Source organism: Colletes gigas, unplaced genomic scaffold (assembly GCF_013123115.1).
Source record: "Colletes gigas isolate AHSC1104 unplaced genomic scaffold, ASM1312311v1 Colletes_gigas_Sc00004, whole genome shotgun sequence".
In the NCBI taxonomy this organism is placed as follows: Eukaryota; Metazoa; Arthropoda; class Insecta; order Hymenoptera; family Colletidae; genus Colletes; species Colletes gigas.
The window spans coordinates 2718138-2731713 of record NW_025106633.1 but is presented as its reverse complement, the minus strand read 5'-3'; positions in this window follow the sequence as shown (position 1 = coordinate 2731713).

The window sequence follows — 13576 nt, the reverse complement described above, 5'->3', positions numbered from 1 at the left end:
CCACTGCTAGAAAAAATTGTAATGAGAGTTTCTAGATGCCAAAATAGGACGAAAATCAAGAATACTAATTTGTCGATAGAGGCTTCGTTAAAAAGTTATTAACGTTTCAAGTTCCGCCTGTACTGAATTTTTTTCTCGAAAATGCGCAGGATTTCGGGGATATGTCTATTCACCAGAAATAATTATAATTAACCCCTGCAACCAAAAATAATTTTTTTAGAACAATTGGAAATTTTTTAATTTTGTCGAAAAATTGTACACCTTGAATTTTTTTCTAGAAAGTGTGTAGGATTTCGGGGATATGTCTATTGACCAAAAATGAGTGTAATTGACCCCTGCAATAAAAAATAATTTTTTTAGAACGATTTGAATTTTTTAATTTTTTCGAAAAATTTTACACCTCGAATTTTTTTCTAGAAAGTGTGTAGGATTTCGGGGGTATGTCTATTGACCAAAAGTAATTATAATTGACCCCTGCAATCAAAAATAATTTTTTTAGAACGATTTGTAATTTTTTAATTTTGTCGAAAAATTGTACACCTTGAATTTTTTTCTAGAAAGTGGATAGAATTTCGGGGGTATGTCTCTTCACCAAAAATGATTGTAATTGACACCCGCATCCGAAAATAATTTTTTCAGAATGATTTGAAATTTTTTAATAACTCTTTAACGAAGTCTCAATTAAGAAATTGATATTCCTGATTTTCGTCTTATTTTGGCCTCCAGAATCTTCCATTAAAATTTTTCACCAGTGACCTCGATGACGATCAACAATCGTACCAAAATAATTATAACAGGGGGTTAAGTTGCTCGGAAAAACAAATAATAGACGGATTGAAAACTAAAAGAATGTCGACAACGGACACCAAAACGGAGGAAAGATAAAATAATAAGAAGACCGGCGCCGCGTCGTGTTGGGCATAGTGACAAATCGTATGCAGAAACGCGAATCTCAAGGCAATCTCCCTGGTTTCGTTTTCGTCGTCGTTTGAAATTTAAATGAGGAAGCAGCGCGTAAGTACCTTCGTACGCATGCTCTCCGGTTGCGTTGTTTCTGGAGAACGTGACACATTACGGACGATCCGTAACACGATCCGTACAATTAACCGACCGGGATCTTCGTTGATGTTTGAAACAGATGCTGAACCATGACCTCGCAATCCTTTGTTCCCTCGATGCTGAACCGTGACCTTGCAATCTCTTCGTTGTCTCAGACTTGACAAGTTTAACACTAGATTTACAGGACATCGATTGCACTTATTTTTATCGATACCCTTTATCACTGTTTCCATGCATATGAAACTTGCTAGATTTGGGAAAATGATTTACCGTAAACGGAAGGACGTGGCAGCAATTATCCAACGAAGGAGCTCCGAGTGATTTGCATGGGAGCAAGGTGGCGCAACTCTAAGTGGGAAAAGATATATTAATTGCAAGTACGGTGTTGAAGGAGCCACGGGAACACATCTTTCCAATCCTGCGTATCGCGTAACGCTACGGCGCACACGACTTTTCGGGTCCGTACTTAAAGCGGTTTTCTCCGTATTACGCAGTCATTAACGAGATTGCGCATTGTCGCTCGTGCGTACATACGATCCACCTGAATCGCGTCGATTGAGTAACCGTTCAACCTTCTTTTTCCCTCTCTCTGTACGCGTGGAGTGCCACCGACGCTGAAGAAAATAGACGCTTATGCAAATTCGAACCGATTTTTCCTTCGATCGCCTCGAGACCTTCGTGCTCTTGCTCGAGGTCGATGCAAAGCTACGAAACTCGATGGTCCTGATAAAGAAAGAAGACACTTTGTTGCTTCTAATTCGATTTATTATTATTATATTATCGGGCGTCGAGTTGACTTGCTAAAATTCTCTGAGGTCTGATTGCGAGTAATTATTAACACGGTAGAACCAATGTCGACGCCAAGGATTAAACAATCCACGATATAAATGAATGGTATCGTACAATCCTTTACAGCCTTTAGTTTCATTAATAAAATGAAATATATTGTACCGAGGCGAGGTTTAAACCGTGATTAAGACGTTATTACCGTCCAAGTGTTAACCGTACACGCGTAATCGAGTGTTTATGTTCGCGGCAGCATCTAACGCGGCGCGATAGCCTCCGGGATCAGCGTTATCGTCGATCTAAAGTCGACGATACAGAGGCCTGTTAATGTAATTAGAATAATTATTAATTGCTGATAAAATCGTCGGGAAAGGAAGGATCGTTAGTTACAACGAATAGTTTTGCGTATCCTGGGGTCGTTGCGTAACGTGTTGAACCGAGGACGCGGGTAAACGCAATTTTATTCGACATCCTCGAACATCAGACGTCTCTATGGTCGAGGATTCGTTTCTTTCTAGAATTCGAAGACGTTCCTAAGACGAGTCGTTTTGCTCCTGACACTAAAAGTATAACGCAACGCCAGTTCCCCGAATACCAATTATCTAAGCTACCAATTACGAGGATGTTACCCTGGCACTGGATTATCCATGCGAGCATAGGTATAATTAGAAACTCTAGTACCCGCGAGACATGGAATTAGCTTTTCTGAATAATCGTACGGATATGCAATTACGCTATTACTGGATGTAAGGAATATTGCTACTATCTAGGCAAATAGGTGTATCATTCCTCGTTGTACAGATGCCATCGCTAACAGGAAGATAGGTGTACTTGCTACATACGGTTTACCAAACAACTAAATGGCCCTTCACTTAGCCGGCTAATTAATGTTCTATTGTGTACAAACGATTACTATCTCTTGTATAATTTCCTTTGGATTGCTCTATTTCGGCGATCCTCTATCGACGCAATTAGACATAGGTGTTTATTCTCTACTGATTCGAGGTGAGTTACGAGGCATCTTGCCTCATTTTGGAATTATACAACTTCTAACGAGTTCGTTAAATGTATCGCAATTGCGGTTAATTAAATTCGTGGCAGAATAATCGCACGAACTTGTGTCATCGTTTCTGTTATGCGTGCGTGCAGGGATCGAAATGCGTAAGTGTAGCGAAGGACGCTGCAGGAATAAACTTCGCACTGGGTATGGCAGTTACGGTATGAATAATAATAACTTGTTATTTACAATGTGATTTCCTTTATTACTCAGTGGCTGTAATTAATCATATTTTTTGAACGCTCAGAGCAACGCGAGTCTTTCCGTATTTCGAAGATCTAAATTACATTTGTAATTGTTCCCACCTTTCGGTCTCGATTCAGGTTCTCTTTAAGAAAAATTAAAATGAAAGTTAAGGCGACTTGTATATTAGCACATGCATCGTTGAAGTCAATTTTCATTCGATGAAACTAAAACAAACGGAATATTTATGTATTGTGTGCTACTTGCCTCCGAGTACGTGAAAATACGTAAATGTATACAGTGCACAGAAAGTCTGGAAAATAACTTTCTTTGCGCCATGACTCGTTATCATTAGCGAGAAGTAAAGATAGTTAAATAGTAGAGAACCCATAGATTCGGCTTACTAGAAATTCCAAGTATCTGTAGCTTGTGTTTTATTTTACTTTGTAATCCGTTTTGAAAGCAGTTCTTATTTCGATTTTCTGAGTTGTTCAACGTATCGACTTAGAAAATAATAAATTTCGATTTTACAAAACAATTCAAGTCCAGAATTTCAATCAGGTATCATCTATGTATCTTACCTTTAAGAAAAATAAAATTTATCTTTCTGTATCGACTGTCGGTAACTTTACACTGAGATTTACCACAGTCGATACTATACCTCGTTTGTGCTGTTACCACAGACGATTATGGACAAAAGATCGAAGCACATACGTGGTATACGAGTACACCTTTCACCTAATGTATTTTTTCGACCCGTTTCTCTGGGATCTCGAAACCCCATTACCATTTTCGTGTCATTCGCAACGTTACCAACAGATTCAGAAATGAATTTTAATCCCTTCCATAGTCAACTCACATGGATTTACGCAAAACAATACTAATTCAGTGAATAGTATCTCAACTGACCGCCATCCATGAGAAGAGGACGCTAAATCACCTCCGAATTTTTCGCTCACGTATGGCAATTGTTCGAACTGACGTACAAAAAGACAAAAATTAACGATATACAACCTTCCAAAGTGAAACCAAATGTTAAAAAGATCATGCATCAAATTGTAAGGGGATTCTCGTAAGAAGGCTTTCATCTTCGTAATGGTTTTAATGGGTGGATGATCAACAATGACTAGCTTATGGTCACTGGTGGTCAACAGTGAGGTTGACATCAAGGTCAGCGGTCCAGTGAAGATTAAGAAATGGTCAAGAGGTGGGACCAATCGAAATAGTTTCTTTGTAGACAAGACAGTCTTACCTGTTAACTTTAACTTTGGCTCTGATTGGTCTCCCTACCCGTTCATCACCTTAGACAGATAAGCAGGGTCACTGCGAAGAATTCTTCAGTCTCGTCGCGAATTCGGGAGTGTACAAGTGGCCAGAAGAGAACCGGGGACCGCTGCTGACCTCAGCTAGCCGCTGCTGCCCACTACTGGCCAGCGCTGACCATGGCTGACCACTACTGACCAATACTGACCAATACTGACCACTACTGACCAGTGCTGACTCGCGTTCCTGCCACTACTGACCACTACTGACCAGTGCCGGACGGTGATGACTACGGTAAGAACTGTTTAAAAATTCTCTCCCCTCCTTTATTCTATCGTTTGATACCAATTTCGCTTCAATGAACTGATTTTGCCTTGCTTGCCTAACTGACGTTGCTATAATATGAATATTTTCTTACTTTACAGATGGTCCAGTGGTAACTACCCTATGTACTGACAACAAGTAGTAAGTCCACTCCACTTATTTATATTTTATTATTTTTATTTGTTTGTTTGATGTAAATTCAACTTCATTTATCTATCTGATTTTATTTGGTTACTATGAATGTTCCTTTTCTGTGTTTCCACTTTTACATTGTTCTTCGAATTTATGTGGTTGCTTCGATATGTATAATATTGCAGAATATATTAATGTAACATTGTTTTCAATCGTATACTATATTTGTTTCTATACAATATCATGAATTTTTATTTTTGAGCTAGGCGATAGGTCATTTTTAAGTGTTTAAAAACCTCATTTTTAACCCCTTAGCTTAATGATGTTTCAGAGACATGATGAGTTTACCGGGCCAAACATGAACAAGACGTCTCAGAGAAGTGATAAGTCTGCCGGGCCAAACCTTGATGACGCTTTTGGCACGCACAGTTGGAAATTAAATCGTAAGGCAAAGGGGTAAAACAACTGGTTTTATACGTACTTTCTTTGGCAAGTGTAGTTAGTATCTTTTGCTTAAAATTATAATCTTCTTGCACACCGCGATTTTTAAGATGACAAATGTCATAGTAGATTCATTTTTAATTTGACACTAATTTTAAAATGAATATATAATGAGTACATATACATATATGAGTAGTTCACTTTCTTTCGTCCGCTTGTTCTCTGGTTCTCGCTTTCCGAGATTATGTCTCGACCGAAAGGACCGGAGAGTTTTGCTCGATCACCTCTGTTTGATAGAATGAAACATGTGACACCTGTGTATTAGGTGTGATAGCTCTTACCGCTTCAACCCCGGTGCAGCTTGGTTCAGCTTAAGTGGGGCCTCACCGAGCGCATATATTCTCCTCTTTATACGGAAAAGAGAATGACCTCCGGTGAGAGTCCTTGACCCATATCCGTTCTCGAGTACTAAGCGGGTCCTGTTGTGATCTTGTGTCCTCCAGGACCCGGCGGTTGTACGTAGAGAGGTCCGATCGACGTGGGTCAGGGGCGCGACTTGCTTTTCTGATAATCAAGGCCGGGGGGGATCAATCTGATACCCACACTCACTGCACGCTTATGAGCACGTGTCGCGTCGCGTTTTATTTAAGCGTGCGATGTTTTTACACGCCGCAATTTTTAATATGACAAATATCGTAATATCGATCGAAAGTAGAGTCATAATTTTAATATCCTTTATAATACTTATAATTATATTCATTTTAGAATGAGTGTCAAATTAGTAGCTTCCGATTGTTCTTTACATTCTCCAATAATTAAATTCAGTTTCATAATTGAGTTGACGACTTTGGGTATCTTCGATATCAAAGATACCCAAAGTCTTTCTTTACTTATTAAAATATATCATTAGATTGACGTGCAAGAAGATATTTCGCGACGAATACATTTTAGAGTCAAAGTAACCTCGTATATTATGTACTATTTTTATTTTCTCACTGCACTTGCCTGTAGTTGTAGTATTTGTAGTTTTACTTGTTTTGTTTTGTTTGTTCTTTTACGAATCTATTAAACAAGTTTCTGTTACAGAGTATATTCCTATGGAAGTTTCAGGTTTATACAGGTAACAATTAAGAATTGTTACAATTTTGTTTGATATTGCTTTATTTGTGTTTCAGGAAATCATCGTGGGATAAATAGAAGATAGAAGAAAGAAGAATGTATTTCATGTATTTTGTTTCAGATTGCTTAGTTTATGTTTTAATAATTTAGATTTATAGTTAGGTAAAATGTAACAGTATGTTTCAGGAAATCTTCGTCGAATGATCAACAAGGAAGAATCTATTTTCTATGTATTTAGATGATTAGATAGGTAGGATGTAAACGAATTTAGATTTATAGTTAGGCAGGAGTTTGGTTCTCTATATTAAGTTATTTCTCTGTTTTGTTGATGAGAATTTGGAGACAAATTCTTTCTCAAAAAACTCTTTCGTTGTTTGTTTTTCTTCGTTGGTTGTTTCCTTCGTTGGTTGCACTTTCGTTTATTGCTTTTTTGACCAACGATCGCTGGTCATAAAAGATCTATACTAATGGAGGGTGGTTGGGAATCGGTTAGGGCGGGTCTCCATTCGCAGCAACCTCCACGTGGTGAGACCTGGGTAATATTATTTAGCGTTTAATTAATAATCGTGTCACGTTTAGCTGGGTAATGCAATTATTAATTAAAAACTAAATAATATTAGCAAATTGGCTGCGATCCGCCTTGCATAGGTCATCATAAATATAGAGCTTCTTTACTAGATTAGTTTTGATTCTCATTGATTCATCAAAGATTCTAGAGTATTGTCACAGATGAGGTATACCAACAGATTCAGAAATGAATTTTAATCTCTTCCATAGTCAACTCACATGTATTTACGCAACACTACATTTGTTGCCTATCAATACTAATTCAGTGAATAGTTTTTCAACTGACCGCCATCCATGTGAAGAGGACGCTAAAATCACCTCCGTATGTTCAGGTCGGTATGGCAGTCAGATTGGTCCGCGAAAATCCATAAGGTGATCGAAGTTTCTGGAGAAATCATTTTCATTCTGTCACTAGATGGAACCACCAATTTCTGTATGGTGTGCCACTTATGGCGGCTATTATGAAAGTAGCCTAAGTCCCTTTTGCTCCTTCCGAGCGTTCTCGATAGAGTAGAAATTCAGTTTACCGCAAGTTGCTAACACGCAGTTCACAAACTGTGGCGCCGTATTTCAAAACTGTTGTCGCCACGTTCTCAGTTGCAATTTTCCTCAGTTATTAGATGTACTTCATAGAATTATGATGACCGACCGGCTGACAGGATACTTATTTACTCGAACGCGGAATTGCAGCCACTAGCCTGATTTCTTGATTGCAGCGATCTGCATGCACCGCCGCGAGGCTGTCGTAATCATTCTATCAAAGGTGGAGCGTACGCCTAATGGAATTTGCTATTACGCAAATTTAGACAGTTTGGACTGGCCTCTCGATTTCCTCGAGCAAATTATTTCACCGATCGGAACGCTATAACGTTTTTGCGGCGTGAAGTGTCAGCGCGTTGTTAGCCTCGTTGTCACAAATAATTTTTACATTTTCGCATTGTTGTTCCACTAATTTCGCGTTTGCTCAATTTCCACACAGTGTATATATTTATCGCTCAGCTGCTTTCGAAAGCTTTCTAATATTATAAAGAATCGTCGGAATTTTAGCAAATTAAAATCACAAGGTGCGCGGCCAAACAAAAATCTTCTCCGAAACGAGCCTTGATTTAATGTTTCCCGCAGATTGGCCGTCATTTTTCGCCTCGCTTTATGACTCTGTCCGCAATTTGCGTGTCATAAACCAGTCGCCTACGGGCGAGAATTCCGAAATGATTTTCCGCGGGAGTCGTGGACTTTCTAAATCGAAACAAATCGTAATCGTAATCGTAACGGTAATATCGCGAAAGAAAGAAAAGGGAATTGGCGAATTTACAAGCTACCCTCGTCGACCAGGACGAATGAAATTCTTCTGGGCGGCGTGTGTTGCATCGAAAGTCACTGGTTTCCGCAGATGCACGTGGTTCACGCGGCCTGAAAACACGATCGCATAACACGCGGGAATCAGGTTAATTCGCTGCCAGCTCGGCCTACCCGTGGGCCCTGAGATGACGTTACGTCAGAGCTTCGATCGTAGCAAGTCCCGTTTAGCGTCGGCTGCGAAATTAATGAGAAAGATGCATCAATGGGGTGTCTTCCTTTCCGCCGCTCCCATGGGATAACATACATGATGTATCATACAGTCAGAATAATATTGCTTTTCCCCGAGCTTTCAATTTTGCGTCCAGATACAGCTTTTTCTCTGCGTCGTTCCGTTCGGTTAACGAATAGGAAATTAGGTTGTTACACTGGAACGACGTCCTTGTGCCAGGAGACGCGATAAAATCCCATCAGGTGTAACGCGGAACCCTCGAGGATAATCTAAAAATAGCTTCTAAATCTAATATCAAATCCCATCGGCTCTTGGCATGCCGCAGGAACGAAGATTGGCGAGCATTATTCGAATTCTTCGCGGATGTTTCACGAAATTTATTTGAATACCGAGAAACCACGAACACCGACTCGTACGACTTCCTCGTCGGTTCTGCTTTCTTCGATTGCTTGAGACGTTTAAAACGAAATTACCATACGGCGCGATGGTAAAAAAGACCGTTTTCAAGGTTAAATAGATCGAAAGCTTTCCTGGAAGGAGTCGCGGCACGAAGGAGAAGAAAAATCGACTAACGAGCCCGTTGCACGAAGGCAACGTCGTGACCTCATAAAAGGTGCATTCGTATTGCTAATTGCGTCTTCGGTGGGTTGCACCGCCTTCCGAGTAACAGACCTGTAATTTACTCGCTGCGTCACGCGCATCGAACGTCCATGAGCTGAATTCGTCTGCAACGGAAGTACCCAGACGTCCACTTCCGGCGGTGATGCGAGAAGTTCGCGAATTTTGCGAATCTCGCGAACCGGACGCGTCAGCTTGGAATTTATTGTAAAATCTTCGCCAGTTATATTTCAAGCAGAGCGAAAAGTTTTTTCGAAAATATACTTTTACGGTTCTTTTTTGCGTACTTGTTATTTATTATTACTATAAAAATTGCGGATGCTGATAAAAGTCTTTTATCGGTCGATACGTCAGTTTTATGCAGTATTTCCTCCGTTTCTGAAATAGATGTCTAGAGTATTTATAACCAGTTACTTGTGGTTGCTCTAGATATAATTTCGTATGCGTCTTTCTACAGTCGGGCGTCGCCATTGCAGAACACGAGTACTGCACGCGCGGTCGGTGTCTTGCAATGTTATGCAATTTTTCTGTACCGTTAACTATATGGGATTTTTACCTTTCGCATCATTAGACGTTTGCTTCTAATTACAAAACTCGAGATTCAAATCAGAGACGCGAGATCTCAAAGTCCACACTCGACATTTTGGTCTTGAATTGAGAAAAACAATGTATGCGTGTTCTAATTCCGATCCAATTGCTTCCTTGTATAAACAATTTCACTCTCGGATCAAAGTGCCAGACTGCACTCCCGACGAATCGCCGCGAAAATCTAAATATAACTCGCGGTTCTGGTAACGAACAAGGTAGAAGCAAACACGTCTGCAGAATGTATTGTTCGGTTGAAATTCCTAGCCAGAGATAGAAAGTTGTCTGGGCGTCTGACTCACTGTATACGATTCGCAACCGGAACAGAAGCGTTTGGAACGATTCGGCTACGAGCGTTGAACGTGACTTGTTACAGTTCCTGGCCACTGGTGGACGTTTCTATAAATCACCAGACCGTCCCGACGTATCAAGGACCACAGAAATGCGCGGTTCAAGGTCGGTCGTGCTTCAATTGTCTTTTCCTCGTAGGCTGAATTTACTTATTATTTTCGGTCGAATCGATGCATCGTTTAATAAATTTCCCAGTCTCGAATGAATCCACGAAAGGTCATGGTTGGAACGCGCGTAGCCGTCTAAAGTGATAAAATGATTTAATGGGATTCCCGTGGACGTTGTCCCGTGGAATTAATGGAGCGCGACGTTCGTCGTCGATTTCCAATTCACGGATAATTAGATCGTTTGCAGTCCGAAGATGCAATTAAAGCCGCGACAAGTAGAACGCGAGACCGTACATACAAAATCAGAGTACAAGGTGTTCCTGATCACCTTCTGCATGGCCTGGAAAACTCGGGCAAAATTCTTCCGCGTGACGGCTGAACGCAAATGATTTCTGCGCCGTTGGAGGCCTCCCGATAATCGATAACCATTTACGCCTCCGACGATCTCGTTAATAATTTAATTCTGTCGAAGAAAAGATTATCCGTCCGTGATAGCTTCTTCCGAGCGAATTAGTCCAGGGGCGACGACGCGACGAGGTCGATTATGCCATTAAATGAGCTGTCTATGAATATGATCCGCGGTCGGAAATTCGAATGCACCGGATTCTACGATCGCTCGGTGAGAAACCATTGCGCAAACCTGAATGCACCGTCTGATAGTGGAAAAGGATTCCACAATACTCGAGTACATAGCTTCTTGTTACTCAATCGCAATTCCGTTCATTATTCGTTACGAGAGTCTGAAGTCACAATAGTGGTATAATTTTAAGGGAGTGACTCGCTACATTTCACCTGGGATCCTCACAATGCATTCACGTGCAGACACCTTGTTATAAATCTGCAACGAATTACATATCTTCGAGGTTCTTGACAAGACTTGCCAGTTTAAATTAGGTAAATAGAGTAGAGGTAATTGGATTGGTCGAATCACTTTTTTTATATTTGTGCCTTACATTTGCAAATTTATAACTTACTTGGGTCCAGTCGGTGGAATTAATATATAGAAGATGCGAGAAGGTTTTCCAGAACTTTTGAGAAGCAACGACTATTAGAGCCCCCATCCCTGTAATTAACTAATGATAAGGTTAGGCCACGTTTACCCGACGACGTTGGCGAGGCACACAAATTGTCCATCGCGACGTTAATTAAGGTCGGCGTCGTTGGAACGTTTCACCGTGGGTTCCATTTTTTCCGATCGCGCTGGTCGCGGAATAACTGGAACCTTCGTTAGACTTTCATAAGGATTCTCAGCCGCTGTCCGTACAATTAATTTTCCAATTTTACGACGATACGTCCCACGGTAATTGCACAGTTCACCGTCGACCTTCATCTTTTTTTTTTTCTTCTTTTTCATTCCGTTCCCTGTTCGTCTCTCTCTCTCGTTTCTGCCGTCCGCTCCAACGCGCCAATTTAATAACCGGAGGAAGCGAGATCGACGATCGAAAATGCAACGAAGGACGGTGTCTCTGTAGGGCGATCCCGATCGATCAAGGCCCGTCGTTCGTGCTCCGTTGGCCACGGTCGATATCTCGTGCACGAAATTGATATTTCGAAGGAGGATAATTATATCGCTGGTGGTTGTGTTTAAAAGTTGTTCGTGCTTTGGAACGAGAAAAGAAATGCACGTTTCAAGGAGAGATCTAAAGACAAACCGCTATTTCTTGTTGCTGGATGTTGATTCAAGATCATGGATCGTTGAATCGTATCCCGCGATGCAATTTACCGTACGTTCGGGTTTCGGATTGCTCGCTTATTACCCGTAATAAAGCGTAAGCGAAATAACTCGTTTCGATCGTAGCCGTGCAAGATCGCATTCGTTCGCGTTAGCCTTTGTGCTACGTTCGCGGGGATCGAACCTAATTAAAAGTTTCTGGTCGCTGTTTGAACCCGCGAACCCCGCCAGACTCCGTATTTCTCGGACGCGATGATCATCGAACGTTTACCAACGGGGAGTTTCTTTGCTCCCAATTCTGTCGATACAGCGATAAAAGTTGGGAGTCTTGAATCGTACTAATTAAAGACAAATCCGGAGATAGTTTGCATTCTGCCGCGATAATTGCCGCGAATAGGCTGTAGAGGTAATTGGTCGCGTAATTCGCTGATCGATCCAGATTCCTAATTAACTCGGCGTGGATTACGCGCTTATTCGCGCGCGTTTAACGTCGTTCTGCGATCTATCGGAATATTAATATAATATTCCTCTCAATGCCAAGAGAAATCTCTTTCCCAATTTCATTGTCCTGCCTCTCTATTGTCACGCCAAGGCATCAGGTACAAAGAAAACATTGTCCTTTTTATGAATTCCTTGGGAGATTGTTTGCCTCGAATCTCACACTGTTGCTAAAATAGCGTTGCATAATAACCATAAGGAAATAAGAAATTCTCGAACGTTTCGGGCAGGCAACTTTCGGTGAGATCAACGATCGCGCAACGGCTTTGATATATTTCTTGTCCTCGTCGAACGAATCGAATTTAGGAGATCCAGGTTGCGCCGATCGTTCAAGGATCAACCTTCCGCGCGTTGCCCGTGGTATTGGAAAGCATCGGGCGGTCGCCTTGCACCGTGTCGCGGCTGAAAGCACGCTAATTATCGGGTTAAGGTCGGCGATTCCATTTTTAACGAAGGTCAAGAAACCGACGCGACGAGTCTCACGTCGTCCATTATCGAGCCCTTTCTCACGAGGGCCGGCCTCGAGTGAAAATCGAAACGATCCTCGATGGACGGACGGACGATTCTTAAAAGTTCCTCTCCTTAAAGGTCAAGAACACATTTCACGAGAACTTTCACTCGTTTACCAACGACTTACTTATTTGGAAGCTGAAATTATCTTCGAAACAGTCTACAGTTCGAACGTTTCATTACTCGACCGTGCTTGTATAATTGCTCTTCTGTCGAAACATTTTTCTGTGACGATCGATACTATTTCTAATCGACAAAATGTATTTTTAGATCGAAACCACCTGTACAACGTCGCGATAAATCAATTATATACCGAAAAAGCTCCTTAAAACCAGGCATGGACGATTCGTGTTAATTTCTCTGGAAACAATGGCCGTTCTTATGAAATTTCTCGCCGATCGGACAGTTGTTCTTCCGACCGCGCCTGACGTCATTAATTGCGGTTACAGATCCGGATTCCGATCCAGAGCACGATGCTATAATCGTTCAGAAACGTCACCAGGATATCGTGAATATCGCGGTGACTGAGAACGCGTGGGTAATCGACGATAATTCGATCTTGCAATGACATTAGTCGTCTGGGATTTTACGCTCCTCGACGACGCATAATATTTTATCGGTTTTTTTTTACTCTGGAATCGTCGCGACACGTGGATTTCATTAGGTAAATAAATCAAGGTGCGAGAATCGCATCGATTGCAGGAAGTTGGAGCGCCAGACCTTCGGAAAAGTCACCAAATGTCGAATTATAGCTTGTCGGAAACTATTTGGATATC